Genomic DNA, 15,187 nt, shown 5'->3' on the forward strand with positions numbered 1-15,187 from the left:
TTAGGAATATAAGTTGAATGAGTCCGAATTTAGGTTATGTTGTTTTCCTTGAAAAATACAGCTATATAATAAGAGAATTAGGTGAATCTGTATTTTATAGTAAATCTTTTGAAATTTCAGGGGATGGGAAGTTCATGAACTGGCCCTGATATAAGGTAGCCATCAATAGTTTAGAACTAAACACTTATTTGTATTGTCATCCGGGCCTTCCTTTGGGCTCTGAGATCCCACACTAGGGACAGGAAGACTTGTTTTTGATGGTCATTGTCAGAGTAGGCATAGTATTATTTTTTTAATTCTTAAGAGCTTATGATCGTAAAAATGAAGCCTTCTATGGTATTTCAATTCTCATGCTGTATATCTCCTCTTGGGTCTAGTGTTGCCAAAGAATGGTTCAGCAGCTCTCAGAGAAATGAGCACTCTAACTCTGGGCATGGAAATAGCTAAATTCACAACCAGCTTGATAACTAAATAGGACTGGCGCATGATAATACATTGTGTGTGTGTGTGTGGAGTGAACATGAAAAGCAACATATCTGAGACATATTCTTAAAATATTTTCTTGAAAAGATGTTCGTGGTCAGCATTGTTCATCACAACCCTTTCCAGGCAAGTGAAAACTGATTCATGAATGTGAATTTACGGGACAAGGCATATAACATCAGGAAATAATGCTGCAGTAATTATCATACATAAAACACCTCCTGTTGCAAAAATGTCAGTTACACTAAGGAAGATGACTCATACCATCCTGCACCTGCCTTTCTTAGGACTGCTCATTCTACTCTATATATTGCAGGACTAGAGTATTTAGATGCGGGGAACATTTAAGAGTAAAATTTCTCTGTTTTCATCATCTACCGGTTAGTTAGTTCTACACACACATTCACAAGCCTGCGTCTGCGCAGCGGCAGGACACCAGATCTTTCCTGGGGAGCCTCTCTGCGTAATTCTCTGGATTTATCCATGTCATGGGGCCTGGCTTCCAAGAAGGATTAATCCAGGAAGTGGAGGCAGAAGACGAGGACTTTAGGAGTTACAGCGTGCTCGCTCTATTAGTCAAAATACGGAGACACGGCTGACCCAGAGGGATGAGGCAGACGCTCCACTTCTTGAAGTGGGAGTGTTGAGTTCCCTCTATAAACCAGCTTGTCAGGGTGGGTGTTAGAAGACAAGTATCCCTACACATGTCATTTTCCTGCATGGACCAGTCCCTCTGAATAAAGGGATTTGCAAATGTATGTGTGATGTGTGCTCAGTCGTGACTGTTTCTGTGACTCGATGGACTGTAGCCTGCCAGGCTCCCTCTGTCCATTGGATTCTGCAAGCAAGAACACTGGAGTGGACTGCCATTTCCTTTTACAAAACATATAGTAAAATGTCCCAGCATAGTAATGCTTTGATATCACTATTTCTCTCCCTCTCTTTCAGCACCCCAGGGGAGTAAAGAAAAAGACCTTCCTTCCCTTCCCTGGAGAATATTTGCTTACACTCTCGTCTTTTCTTTTTCTGTCTGTCTGTCCCTGTCTGTCACTCTGTTTCTCCTTCTCTGGAAGGAAAACTGGGCAACCCTGAAAAAGATCAGAGTTTCTTACTTTGGGTATTTCTCTGCTTTAACGTATCCACCCGTGTATGTAGGTAACATCAGGCCTTCACTTGATGATACTGAGGGGTGGGGACTTCGGGACCCAATGTAAGATGCTGCTCCACCTGCTGCATTTGTTCCGAGAAACAATGGTCTTGGTCTTTGACTCAGTGCTCTTGTGTTTTTTGCAAGTAGAGTTAAACTTAGATCCTTTATGGTTTCTGATTTCAAAGTGGGAGACATTTTTACATTTGGAAATACAAGCCACTCTCTTCAAAAGGGAAAGAGTGTCAGCACTGGCAGTAGGGACCCTGGGGAGCATGACATGAAGGACCGTTCTGAGAGATCTAAGTAGATAAGTGATCCCAAATGGGAACCAAAAGGCAAGAAAAATGTCTGAGAAACAGACTAGTTTTGAAAAGAGAAACTACTAGGATGCATTCTCAGATTCTCACACATTTTCATAGAAGGGGAAGTTGGATTATTCCCGGGGGTCTCTAATAGGAGGTGGATGTTACCTTCTTAGGAGATGCTGGAGGTTAATATCTCCTGCACATCCTCAAAGTTATTTGAAGACACAGTTTCTAACAAGGTACAGCAAAGTTACATCCACAGATGCAGAAGGTGGATTTTACTTAAGTAGCGATGGCCTAAATTTCAAGGCGACAGTGAATGAGATGGTTGGATCGCATCACTGCCTCAATGAACATGAGCAAACTCCAGGAGATAGTGAAGGGCTGGAAAACTTGGTCTGCTGCAGTCCATGGGGTCATAAATAGTCAGACATGACTTCGTGACTGAACAACAACAAAATTTCAAGAGGAGTTGGAGGTTTGGGTTCATAGTCCAGTCTACCAGTATTGGATTACTCTTCTTCATGAATGTTTGTGGTTGTGGCTTCATGACGTGCTGACATTAAACAACCAATGCAATTTCTTCCTCTGTATTATCATTCTGACACTACAAACAAGCATTATTAGAATTGTTGTATGTGTTTCTCTTCTGTATCAGATGATGAATCTCTGGAGTTCAGAAAAATGTCTTGGTTATTTCTGTGGCCCTCACATTATTTAACATGGTGCTTTGAAGTAACAGGCTCTCAGTGCTTAGCAGAACCTACTTAACTGCTTAAATGGCCATACCCTTTCAAGAACTACAAATGCTATTTTTTATAAACACTTTATGTTAATTGCCTATGTATTATTCTTCAAGTAAGAATTACCAAATATAAGTGTTTTCATGGTGTACTGTCTGCATAATTGCATCGTCTGCCAAGATTTAGAGTCTCTCGTCTATTGACCATTTGTGTTAACGTAGGTAGTAAATTATTTAAATGGTTTAATACTGGTATAAAGTCATCTGAAAAGCAAGAAGCACAACTTAAACTGGGTCTAGAAACCTGCTTTCCTCCAGCTCCCAAAACTGCCATGGCATCACACGCTAGGCCCATGATTTTACCATATTTGTCTGTCTTCCCTCCAACCGCGTCCACTGTGCTGTCTGGATGCAGACGGACAAACCCTCCAGTAAGCCTGTTGTAGAATTGAAGAGTATTTCCTTTCCTAAATTTCCAGCTTTCTGCAGCCCACTAAGTAGAAAAAATGAAATAAACAAACAACACCAATATGAGAAGACAGACAGGAGAAGTTATTAGGAAACACCCCTTACTAAACATTATATACTGACTTAACACATCAAATAGTTACTTGAACACTGTTTTGTACCAAATAATTTAGGGCCAAAAGTAAAGTCTTACTGTTTCTTTTCTAATAACTTCCAGCTTTTGCCCTGAGGATGTAAAGGAGGAAAAGGACCATTAATTTCAGCAGAGCCAAGCTTTCTTTCCTCAGTCATTATAAAACAGAGTTTTCCGAGAAACATCTGACACTCACTTGCAGAGAGAATACTGTTATTCCTGGCATACAGTTCTCTGACGATTTTACCATCATCTTCCCCTTGATCCAGCCATCTATGCAAAGAAAAGTGAATCAAGTATATCCTGAATTTATATTTACACTAATCACTAGTAATTTTCTAGCCAGGTCAGAAATAACAGCTAGTGGGCACGCTAAGTTGCTTCGGTCGTATCCAACTCTTTGCAACCCCGTGGACTATAGCCCGCCAGGTTCCTCTGTCCATGGGATTTCCCAGGCAAGAATATTAGAGTGGGTTGCCATTTCCTTCTCCAGGGGATCTTTCCTACCAGAAATCAAACTCAGGTATCTTACATCTCCTGTACTGGTAAGCAGGTTCTTTACCACTGTGTCACCTGGGAAGCCCTCATTCTCCTTATTGATGTATAAAGAGAAATCATATTTTTAAATCTGAACAAAGACCTAAATCTGCATCATCAGGAATGATGATAAACATAATTGATATACTTGCAAGTAGAAGAAACAGCCCCTAAAATTAATGTTCAAAAAAGTTACCCAACGAAGCACCAATGACCAGGAGTGATTAAATAAACTCTCCATTTGCCCAAAACATATGAGCCTGGCACTGAATAATATGAAATGAATTTGTTCAAGGTAAAGCATGCCTACCAACCTGTGGCAGAAAAAGGTGTATTCGTGGTTCATTGTGGGATCCTTGATCACAACATCATCAAGAAACCAACCATTTCCTAAACACAAATTAAAGAAAGAAAACTGCAGTGTTAACAGGTTACAGACTGGGTATTACTTGAGGTTTTGAGAAAGAAGCTCTAGCTTCTGAGTAAGTAAAGCCCTGATGCACTTGTAAGCTTTAATACTTCAGATAACACAAGATACTTGAGACATGGACTCTGAGGCCTTTAAAAATATTTCTTCTACATGCATAGCATATTTCAAGGCTCACCAGGCTCCTCTGTCCATGAAATTCTCCAGGCAAGAAAGAATACTGGAGTGGGTTGTCATTCCCTTCTCCAGGGGATATTCCCAACCCAGGGATCAAACCTGCATCTCCTGCACTCACAGGCAGATTCTTAACCATCTGAGCCACCAGGGAAGTTCTTTTATTTTTTTTAATGTTTATTTATTTAGTTACAGCATGTGGGATCTAGCTCCCTGACCAGGGATCAAACCTGGGCCCCCCGCATTGGGAGAACAGAGTCGTAGCTACTGGACCACCAGGGAAGTCACAAAGATTTGTATGTTATGACATCTACTTCAGTGTGCTTTTCCAAATGGTTGAAAATAGAACAACTCTGCAATTGCTCTTGATTTCAAAAACTGCATTTACAACCCTGAACCTAACATCTTTCAAAGAATATATATCTGATGAGTTAGCAATACTGTCAATTTCTAAAGTGCAGACACATTGAAAGCTATTAAATTACAAATTTAAACTTTATTGTATATATTAAATACATATTCATTCAGAAACTCTGTCCAAGCACACAGCATGAGCTAGTTTAATGATGATAATGGTTTCTTCTTAAATGTTTAATTTTATATTAACTTGCAAACTCGAGTTGGTTAAAATACAATTTAATTTTATTTATAGATAAAATGGACTATTTTAACTAGTCATCATTGTTTTATTTATACAAAGGGCCAGCTCAAAATGTATCCTCCTTTAATTAAAACTGCTTGACTTGCCGAGGTAGTACTCATCAGCTGTAGACTCTAACACAGCACATGGTCACAGACTGGTCTCTGTTTAGTCTTGGACTTCGTCCCTCACCACATGCCCATCCCTGAGCCGAGCCACACTCCTCATCGTTCCCTATATGACCCTGTCTTTCATGTTTTCTCTCCTGAGTCTGTGATAGCTCTTGTTCAACACCGGTAGGTATGTCCAAGCACTGCACCCCCACCTCTTTCCATTTCATCATTTTCTCACCTGTGGTGCTCCACTGGGTTGTGGAGTAACCAACAGTCTTTCTGTAAAGAAACCACTGCAGCAATTTCTCCATCATAGTCTGAGATCTTACCCTATGTAAAAATAAATCCTGCCACAGATTGTTTTCGCCCAAAAAAATGGAGAGACCTGGGCGCAATTTGGTTAAACAAAATCCTTAACTTGCATAACTGCCAATGCACCACAAACATAGGCAGGTGAGGCCTAAAGGAAATCTCTAAATACATGCAGCACAAAACCTTCACCTCTCGCATCAAAACAGAACAAATCAGAACAGGAACACAGTGCCAGCTGAGGTCGCTGGTAAATAAGTCGTTAAGGAACAAACAGGTTCACTTAATCCTCAGGACAGATAGAACCTACAAATCAAACTGTCCTGGCTAGAGTTTCCTATTACTTCTCAATATAGCTTTCAGAACAGGCCAGTTTAATAATTCAGAGGGGCATGTATTTCTCATTGTTGATGTTAATTATTATATATGCTACATATTTTTGCTGCTACCCTTAAGAGCTTTTATATCTCATATTTTCAATAGAAAAAAACAGCCTCCAGTTATTGTATATTGATTTAAATTCTAATCACTTTATAAATTCTCTTCTTTCATTCATTTTTCAGTTGATCCTCCTTGCATTTTAACAGACATTTCTATCACCTGTAGACAATAAATTTGCCTTCTTCTTTCCAAAATGAAAGCTTCATAAAAATACATATATTACTTTCCAAAGAATGACTATTCTCATAAGGAGAAAAATCCTTATCATATTCCTAACTTTCATGGATTTCACTGTTTATTAAGTGGTCATCTTGAGTTAAATAATTTTAAAATATTTTTTCTGTTCCAAATTTTGAAAGAGTTTTTAATAAATAATGTTAACTAACTGCTGACAGATAATTTTTTTGCTTCAACTTTCTGAGGTGATGTATTTTATTAATAGATTTCCTACTACTGAACGATCCTTCAGTTTCCCAGCATGAGCCCTACTTAGTTGTCATATATTATCCCTTATTGTACTTCTCGATTCATTTCCTACACATTTACGTTCAAATAACTGCACACACGTGCATCCATGTTGCTGGCCTACAACAGTTCTTCTGGAGAATGCAGGCTCAGGGATACTCACATTGTGCCAGCAACCGTGAAAATCCTCACAGATAACACAAATCCCATTCTATTTGGATATTTGGAATAGGACAAAATGGGAAATTTAACTGTCAAATTAAAATACTGTCTTTGTCTGCTTGGGCTGCTGTAAGAAAATACCACAGTCGGGGCAGCTTTTAAACAACAGAAAAGTATTTCCATATTACCATAGAAAATACTCAGCACAGCACTCTGTACGTAGCAGGTCCACCACATATTGAATGTGCTGTGTATGTTACTTGGGCATATTAACATGCCCTTTCAGAGTCCTACCAGAGCATTCACCGTCCAACAAGCCTGCTGGGCAGTCATCTGACTCCCTGCAGAAATGGAATATTACCTGACTTAGTACTGACCATAGATCAGAGCCCAGACTCTGTAAAATCAGTTGTCAACTGGCAGAAAAATAAGATGCAACAGCCTCTGATCTGACAAAAATATAAGTGAATTTTGTCCAAAAAGGATGATAGTCTCAAAGGTATGTTTTGATTATCTTAGGACATTAGCCATACTTTTAATTTGTCAGTCAAATTTATCATTCTTTCTGTTTTCACTGATTACAATTGTATATTTTTTATTTTTGTGTAACTTCTTTCAAACTAGCTTTGTCACCTGACTGGGTCCTTCATTAAATATTTAAACACATATCCACTACATATTGGTATGAGAACTCTGTTTTAACGCTTTGAAAGTTGACATTTTTAAGTAAAAGAGTTTATCATCTTCTTTGATGCTTTGGGATTTTTTTATCCTTTTTGTGGTATGTGCACTTTACTCATGTCTTTCGTTAAAGGATTTTATCTCACGGAGACCTTATGCAGTAGCAGAAAATGAAGATGTGGGTCAAGTCACTCACAAAAGTGATGGGAAACCTGAGGAAGAAGTGAGAACAAAAATGGCAGCAGAGAACACAGCTGAGACAGGACACAACAGGAAACACAGCAAGGCTGCCAGGACGGCTTCCTTACGGTGCTGCTGTTGGCGTCATCGTTAGCGCTTCATGGACTGTCCCTGTCACTGCACGCAGACACGGTATCCACCAGGAGCATGCCTGGAACACTGCCACACGCCTCAGAGAATCAATGCTTAGAAACCACTTCATCCTGAGTCTTCCACAGTTTTTTCTAGATTGGTATGAGGCGTCACAAGAGCAGAGCAGAACTGCACCTTGAATATCTACCTGTGGAAGACTCTTACCTGGTCCAAGCCCATCGTGGGCTATGACAATCTTGTACAAATTCCCCAGATGCACGGCTTCCAGGAGGAAGCTGTCAACCTGTAATAAACCAAAAAAGTACTGTCAGATCCAGACCATGAGCTGATTTCTAATAAGAGTGCAAATTAAGATACAGCAAAAATTCACTGTGAAAGAATTAGGTTCATCCAATAAATACACACCTCTACATTAAGAAAGTAAAGGTATGCACACATTACTATTAATATACTTAAAATATATAACCAATAAGCACCTACTATTTTAAAAAGTGATGTTGTATTTTACCACTGTCTTACTATTTAGAGATAAACATTTAGTTGTTTTCCTAAGAAAGATAATTATTGAATACATTATTTTCAGCCTTCATTGATTATTAAAAAGTGTTCCCTCCTGCAAAAAAGGTAAAGATGAAACAGCAATATTAATTTATAGGACATAATAACAAGTTTTCTAATTTTTCCTTCCTGCCAATTGCATTACAAAGGCATAAATTTGTGGGCTCTCTACAAATATGTTTTCAAATAATAATAATATAAATGAAACAGTTATAAAATACAATGTAAGTTTCCATTTATTTGCCTATAACAAACTCTCATCTGTCCTGAATGAAATGTTTTAGCAATGATTAGGGACCATTCACAAAAATGTTTCTAAAATAATTTTAGAATATTGATGCAAAAATTATTGAACATTTAAAACATTTTGCCTGAAGTCTCAGTGCACTACTACCACCAAAACTATGCATGTTCGCACTCCAGGGGTTTGTGTATTCAGAATACAGGTAAAAGTGAAGAGCCCAGAGTTCTTTCACTAAAACCTAAGCTAAGGATACAGAATAAAGAGCAAGAAAAATACACGATTCAGTGTATCAGTTGAAAAATAATTCAACAACAAAAGATACATATCTTATACATTTTGAAATATTTTCACATATATTTTATCCTTAAGTCACTAGGTGAGAAAAAAACATATCTGCTCTACAGATAAAAGCAGGGAGGTGGAGAACCAGTGTTAGAGCTCAGATTCTCTGATATTTATGAATACTATTAATACCTTCCTTTGCCATCACTCTACCTCTACATAAATGGACTATAAAAATATAAATAACAGATAAAGCCATTAGCATTTATTTACTAAAATACAGTCAATGCCTGGTAATGGTAAATGAGTAATATTGCCATCTCTTTATTCATGAATGAAATCTGCTAGAAAAGGAAGATTTTCTATGCAGTGACAGAAATACTAGCAAAGAAAATCATGTGTTATGATATTTATGATGATTGACATATAGAACTCTAAGAAAAAAGAGGAAACAATGAAAATATGTTGACATACTCAAAGGCTATTTGCATCCTCAAAACACATCTGAGATAACTATAATATAACGGGTTGTGTATAAATTAATCAGTTTTAAGAAGTATTACTTACATATTAGTATCAGTAATAGTAAATATAATGTAATACATTCAGTTTCTATATTTGACAATGAAAGATGCTATACAGTCGGTCAGTGAACAACACAGGTTTGAACTTATACAGGTCCACTTCTATGTGGATTTTTTCCAATAAATATGTACTACAGCATTATACTATCAGCGAGGTCGGTTGAATCCTAGGATGCAGAACAATGGATGTGGAAGGTCAACTGAAAAGCTACATGCACATTTTCAACTGTATGGAGCCAGAGTTCCTAACCTCCTGTGTTGTTCATGGGTCAACTGTACATAGTAATCCTTATTTAACAACACACAGGTGTTGAAAATCAGACAATTGGTAGTGACTTCAGAATGATGGTGGACAGGAAGAATCAAGCCCTTGTTCCTCATGGAGGCACCATTTTAATGACAGTATGTGGACTAGAATATTTCTGGGACAACCCTGAACACCATGAAAGAAGCTGTAGCACCAGTCCCATGCAGAATGAAGCAGGAACTCCATCAAGAGAGACAGGAAAGTTTGTAACTTTTTACACGGCTCATACATGGCATGTGCAGGCCTCTAACCCCTGGGTTACTCAATGATGGACTGTAGTAAAGATGGCACATTTTATTTTTTTAACCATAAAAACTTAAAACTCAGACAAAAAGCTTTTTGTTACTTACTTGTCCTCTTAAAAAATTCAAGGTGCTCTTTGATCGAAATAGTTGTCTGGATCCTGTATCTCCCTTTTCCCCATAGACAGAAATGTAAATGTTTGCTACTGTTCCGGCATTCCAAAGTTCACCTGTTGCCACGTGCACTTCATACACTGTCACTGAAAACAACAACAAAAAAACACAAGCCTTACTGCCAAGCACCGGAAGATCCCCTAGAGAATGAAATGGCAACCTGCTCCAGTATTGGTGCCTGGGAAATTCCATGGACAGAGAAGCCTGGAGGGCTACAGTCTATGGAGTCACAAAGAGTCAGATACGACTGAGTAACTAAACAACAACAACCACTCATATGATAGAAAAATTACACATTTCTAATCAAGAGCTCCAGGTCCAGGTAAGATGGAGCAACACAACCCACTCAGTCTCTTTCACTGAATACAGCTACAAAATCTTGACAGAATGCATGCAGCAGCTATATGAAGGCTCCGAATAGTAAACAGTAGCAGGAGAATGGGGATTTAGCAGAATTATGTATATATGTATATATAACATTTGCTTATATATAAAAGACATTAATTATAGCAATGATACAGTGGGTAAAAGGGGAAGAATATTTATTTTGTCAAAAGGTATTCAGAAGATGGTGGAGGGATAGGATGGGGAGACCACTTTCTCCCCCACAAATTCATCAGAGGATCATCTGAATGCTGAGCAACTTCCACAAAACAACTTCTGAATGCTGGCGGAGGACACCAGGCACCCAGAAAGGCAGCCCATTATCTTCAAAAGGAGGTAGGACAAAATATAAAAGACAAAAAGAGAGGCAGAAGAGTTAGGGATGGAGACCTGTCCTGGGGAGGGAGTTGTGAAGGAGGAGAAGTTTCCAAAGAGCAGAAAACCCTCTCATCGGCAGGTCTGTGGGGAGTTTTGGAATCTCAGAGGGCAACATAACCGGGAGGGGAAAAAAAAAACCACCACAGTATATGCGCCTAACCGCAGCTCCCAAAGGAGAAGTAGCGCAGATGCTCCCATCTGCCACCAGCAAGTGGGGGATGGACAGGGAGGCGTGGGCTGCATGCTTAGGCTAAGGACCGGGCCAGAATGCCCTGGGACAATCTGAGGGAGCAAATGCGAGACAGCAACCCAAACTGTGGGACAGCCAGCGGGAGAAAAAAAAAAGAAAGAGAACTTTCCCACATAAAACTCTAACCTAAGGCGCAGGCTGGACTGCTCATAGAACAAAGGATTGAGCTAATACCAAAGGAGAGCAAGCGGGCTGCGGACCAGCCCATCACCCTCACTGGAGGCAGAGAAGCAGGTGGGCAACAGCCAGAGCCAGAAGGCAAGGGGCAATCTCAGCCCCAGAGAGGAAATCCTCCACCAAACTGTGAGCAGGCTCCCAGTTGCTAACCACGTCTTCCTGGGATCCTGGGCAGTTGATATCTGCCAGGAGGGTCACAGCCTGAGATCAGCTACCCAGAGGAGACACACGGCACACCTGAGACAGTGCTCTCGCAGCACACCCAGGAAACCAAGCAGCCAGGACCAGGGAGGTGATTAAGATGTACGGCCCACCTGGGACAGTGAGCTGGCCAAGCACCTAGTCACCTGAGCTGCTTGGATCTGGGAAGGGCATCACACACACACCCAACTGAGTCTGTGCCTTTGTGGAGTGCGCAAGAACCTGAACCTGAGCAGCTTATACCTGGGAAGTGCATGAAAGACAGGGCCGACTCTGGACAGTACACCCAGCAGAGCAACTTGGAGCCTGAGCAGTGTAGATCAGGAAAGCACATGCCTCCATGAGCTGGGGCAAACCCAGTGTGGCCCCTATACTGTGAGCACTCTCCACACAATCCAGTGATATTTGCTTGCAGTATTCCTCCCTCCCCACAACACAACTGAACAAGTGAGCCTAAATGAGTGACCACCTTCGTCCCCTTGTGTCAGGGTGGAAATTAGACACTGAAAAGACTTGCAGACAGAAGAAGCCAAAATAAACAAAGAGGAGGGAACCCTTTTGGAAGTGACAGATGCAACAGATTAAAACCCTGTACTTAGCATTGACTAAGCACTGGAAGGGGCCTATAGAACTTGAGAAAAAAATATAAGCTGGAACAAGGAACTATCTGAAACTGAACTGACCCCACACTGCCCTCAACAGATCCAGAGAAATTCCTAGATATATTTTTACTATTATTATTTTTTAATTTTTAAGTTCTTTCTTACTCCTTTAATTTTCATTTTTTATAACCTACTGTTACCTTGCAAAAAAAAAACCCTATTTTAAAGAAAATTTCATATATATTTTTTATAATTTTTGTGATTGATTTTGTTTTGTATTTTTAATATTATATGTTTGAGAGTCTAACCTCCACGCTAGATTTTTAATCTTTGCTTTTTGATATTTGTTACCAATTTTGTACCTTTAAGAATCTAATCTTCAGTACCCGTTTTTGCTTGGAGGTGTGATTACCAGGACCTCACTGTGGCTCAGATCATGAACTCCTTATTGCAAAATTCAGACTTAAATTGAAGAAAGTAGGGAAAACCACTAAACCATTCAGGTATGACCTAAATCAAATCCCTAGTGATTATACAGTGGAAGGGAGAAATAGATTTAAGGGACCAGATATGATAGAAAGATTGTCTGATGAATTATGGATGGAGGTTCGTGACACTGTACAGGAGTCAGGGATCAAGACCATCCCCATGAAAAAGAACTGCAAAAAAGCAAAATGGCTGTCTGAGGAGGCCTTACAAATAACTGTGAAAAGAAGAGAAGCAAAAAGAAAAGGAGAAAAGGAAAGATATACCTATTTGAATGCAGAGTTCCAAAGAATAGCCAGGAGAGATAAGAAAGCCTTCCTCAGTGATCAATGCAAAGAAATAGAGGAAAATAACAGAATGGGAAAGACTAGAGATCTCTTCAAGAAAATTAGAGATACCAAGGGACCATTTCATGTGAAGATGAGCACAAAAGGACAGAAATGGTATGAACCTAACAGAAGCAGAAGATATAAAAAGACGTGGCAAGAATACACAGAAGAACTGTACAAAAAAGATCTTCATGACCCAGATAATCATGATGGTGTGATCACTCACCTAGAACCAGACATACTGGAATGTGAAGTCAAGTGGGCCTTAGGAAGCATCACTACAAACAAAGCTAGTGGAGGTGATGGAATTCCAGTTGAGCTATTTCAAATCCTAAAAGATGATGCTGTGTAAGTGCTACACTCAAAATACCAGCAAATTTGGAAAATTCAGCAGTGGCCACAGGACTGGAAAAGGCCAGTTTTCATTTCAATCCCAAAGAAAGGCAATGCCAAAGAATGCTCAAACTATCACACAATTGCACTTATTTCACATGCTAATAAAGCAATGCTCAAAATTCTCCAAGCCAGGCTTCAACAATACGTGAACCATGCATGAACTTCCGTATGTTCAAGCTGGTTTTAGATAAGGCAGGGAAGGCAGAGATCAAATTGCTAACATCTGCTGGATCATCAAAAAAGCAAGAGAGTTCCAGAAGAACATCTATTTCTGCTTTATTGACTATGCCAAAGCCTTTGACTGTCTGAAGCACAACAAACTGTAGAAAATTCTTCAAGAGATGGGAATACCAGACCACCTCACCTGCCTCTTGAGAAATCTGTATGCAGGTCAAGAAGCAACAGTTAGAACTGCACATGGAACAACAGACTGGTTCCAAATAGGAAAAGGAGTACGTCAAGGCTGTATATTGTCACCCTGCTTATTTAACTTATATGTAGAGTACATCATGAGAAACTCTGGGCTGGATGAAGCACAAACTGGAATCAAGATTGCTGGGAGAAATATCCATAACCTCAGATGTGCAGATAACACTCTTATGGCAGAAAGTGAAGAAGAGCTAAAGACCCCTTTGATGAAAGTGAAAGAGGAGAGTGAAAAAGTTGGCTTAAAGCTCAACATTCAGAAAACTAAGATCACGGCATCCAGTCCCATCACTTCATGGCAGATGGATGGAAAAACAGTGGAAACAGTAGCTGACTTTTATTTTTGGGTGCTCCAAAATCACTGCAGATGGTGACTACAGCCATGAAATGAAAAGACGCTTGCTCCTTGGAAGAAAAGTTATGACCAACCTAGACAGCATTTTAAAAAGCAGAGACACTACTTTGCCAACAAAGATCCTTCTAGTCAAAGCTATGGTTTTTCCAGTGGTCATGTATGGATATGAGAGTTGGACTATAAAAGAAAGCTGAGTGCCAAAGAATTGATGCTTTTGAAATGTGGTGTTGGAGAAGACTCTTGAAAGTCTCTTGGACTGCAAGGAGGTCCAACCTGTCCATCCTAAAGGAAATCAGTCCTGAATATTCACTGGAAGGACTGATGTTGAAGCTGAAACTGCAATACTTGGGCTACCTGATGCAAAGAACTGACTCATTTGAAAAGAACCTGATGCTGGGAAAGATTGAAGGTGGGAAGAGAAGGGGACAAGACAGGATGAGATGGTTGGATGGCATCACTAACTCAATGGGCATAAGTTTGAGTAAACTCCAGGAGTTGGTGATGGACAGGGAGGCCTGGCGGGCTGCAGTCCATGGGGCTGCAAAGAGTCAGACACTACTGAGCGACTGAACTGAACTGAACTGTGATTACTGGCTTGATTGCTCTCTCCCCTTTTGATTCTCCCTTTTCTCCCCCAGATCACCTCTAATCTCCTCATTCCCCCTTCTCTTCTCTGCTTAACTTCGTGAATGTCTCTGGGTGTCTGGGCTGTGGAGAACACTTAGGGAACTGATTACTGGCTAGATTGGTCTCTCCTGTTTTGACTCCCCTTCTTCTCCTCTTGGTCACCTCTATCTCCCTCCTCCCTCTTCTCTTCTCCATGTAACCCTATGAACTTCTCTGGGTGCCCCTCTCTGTGGAGATCTTTTCAACATTAACCTAGATATTTTATTATCTGTGCTGTATGGATGGAGAAGTCTTGAGGCTACTGTAAGAGTAAGACTGAAAGCCAGAGGTATGAGGCTTAAACCCAAAACTTGAAAACACCAGAAAACTCCTGACTCCAGCGAACATTAATTGACAAGAGCTCATCCAAAAGCCTCCGTACCTACAGTGAAACCAAGCTCCACCCAAGAGCCAAGAAGTTCCAGAGCGAGACATACCACGCTAATTCACCACCAACGCAGGAAAATAACACTGAGCACAAAAATACAGGTGGCCAAAAGTCACACCAAACCCACAGTCACCTCAAAACTCACTACTGTACACTTCATTGCACTCCAGAGAGAAGAGATCCAGCTCCACCCAC

Source organism: Muntiacus reevesi, chromosome 12 (assembly GCF_963930625.1).
Source record: "Muntiacus reevesi chromosome 12, mMunRee1.1, whole genome shotgun sequence".
In the NCBI taxonomy this organism is placed as follows: domain Eukaryota; kingdom Metazoa; phylum Chordata; class Mammalia; order Artiodactyla; family Cervidae; genus Muntiacus; species Muntiacus reevesi.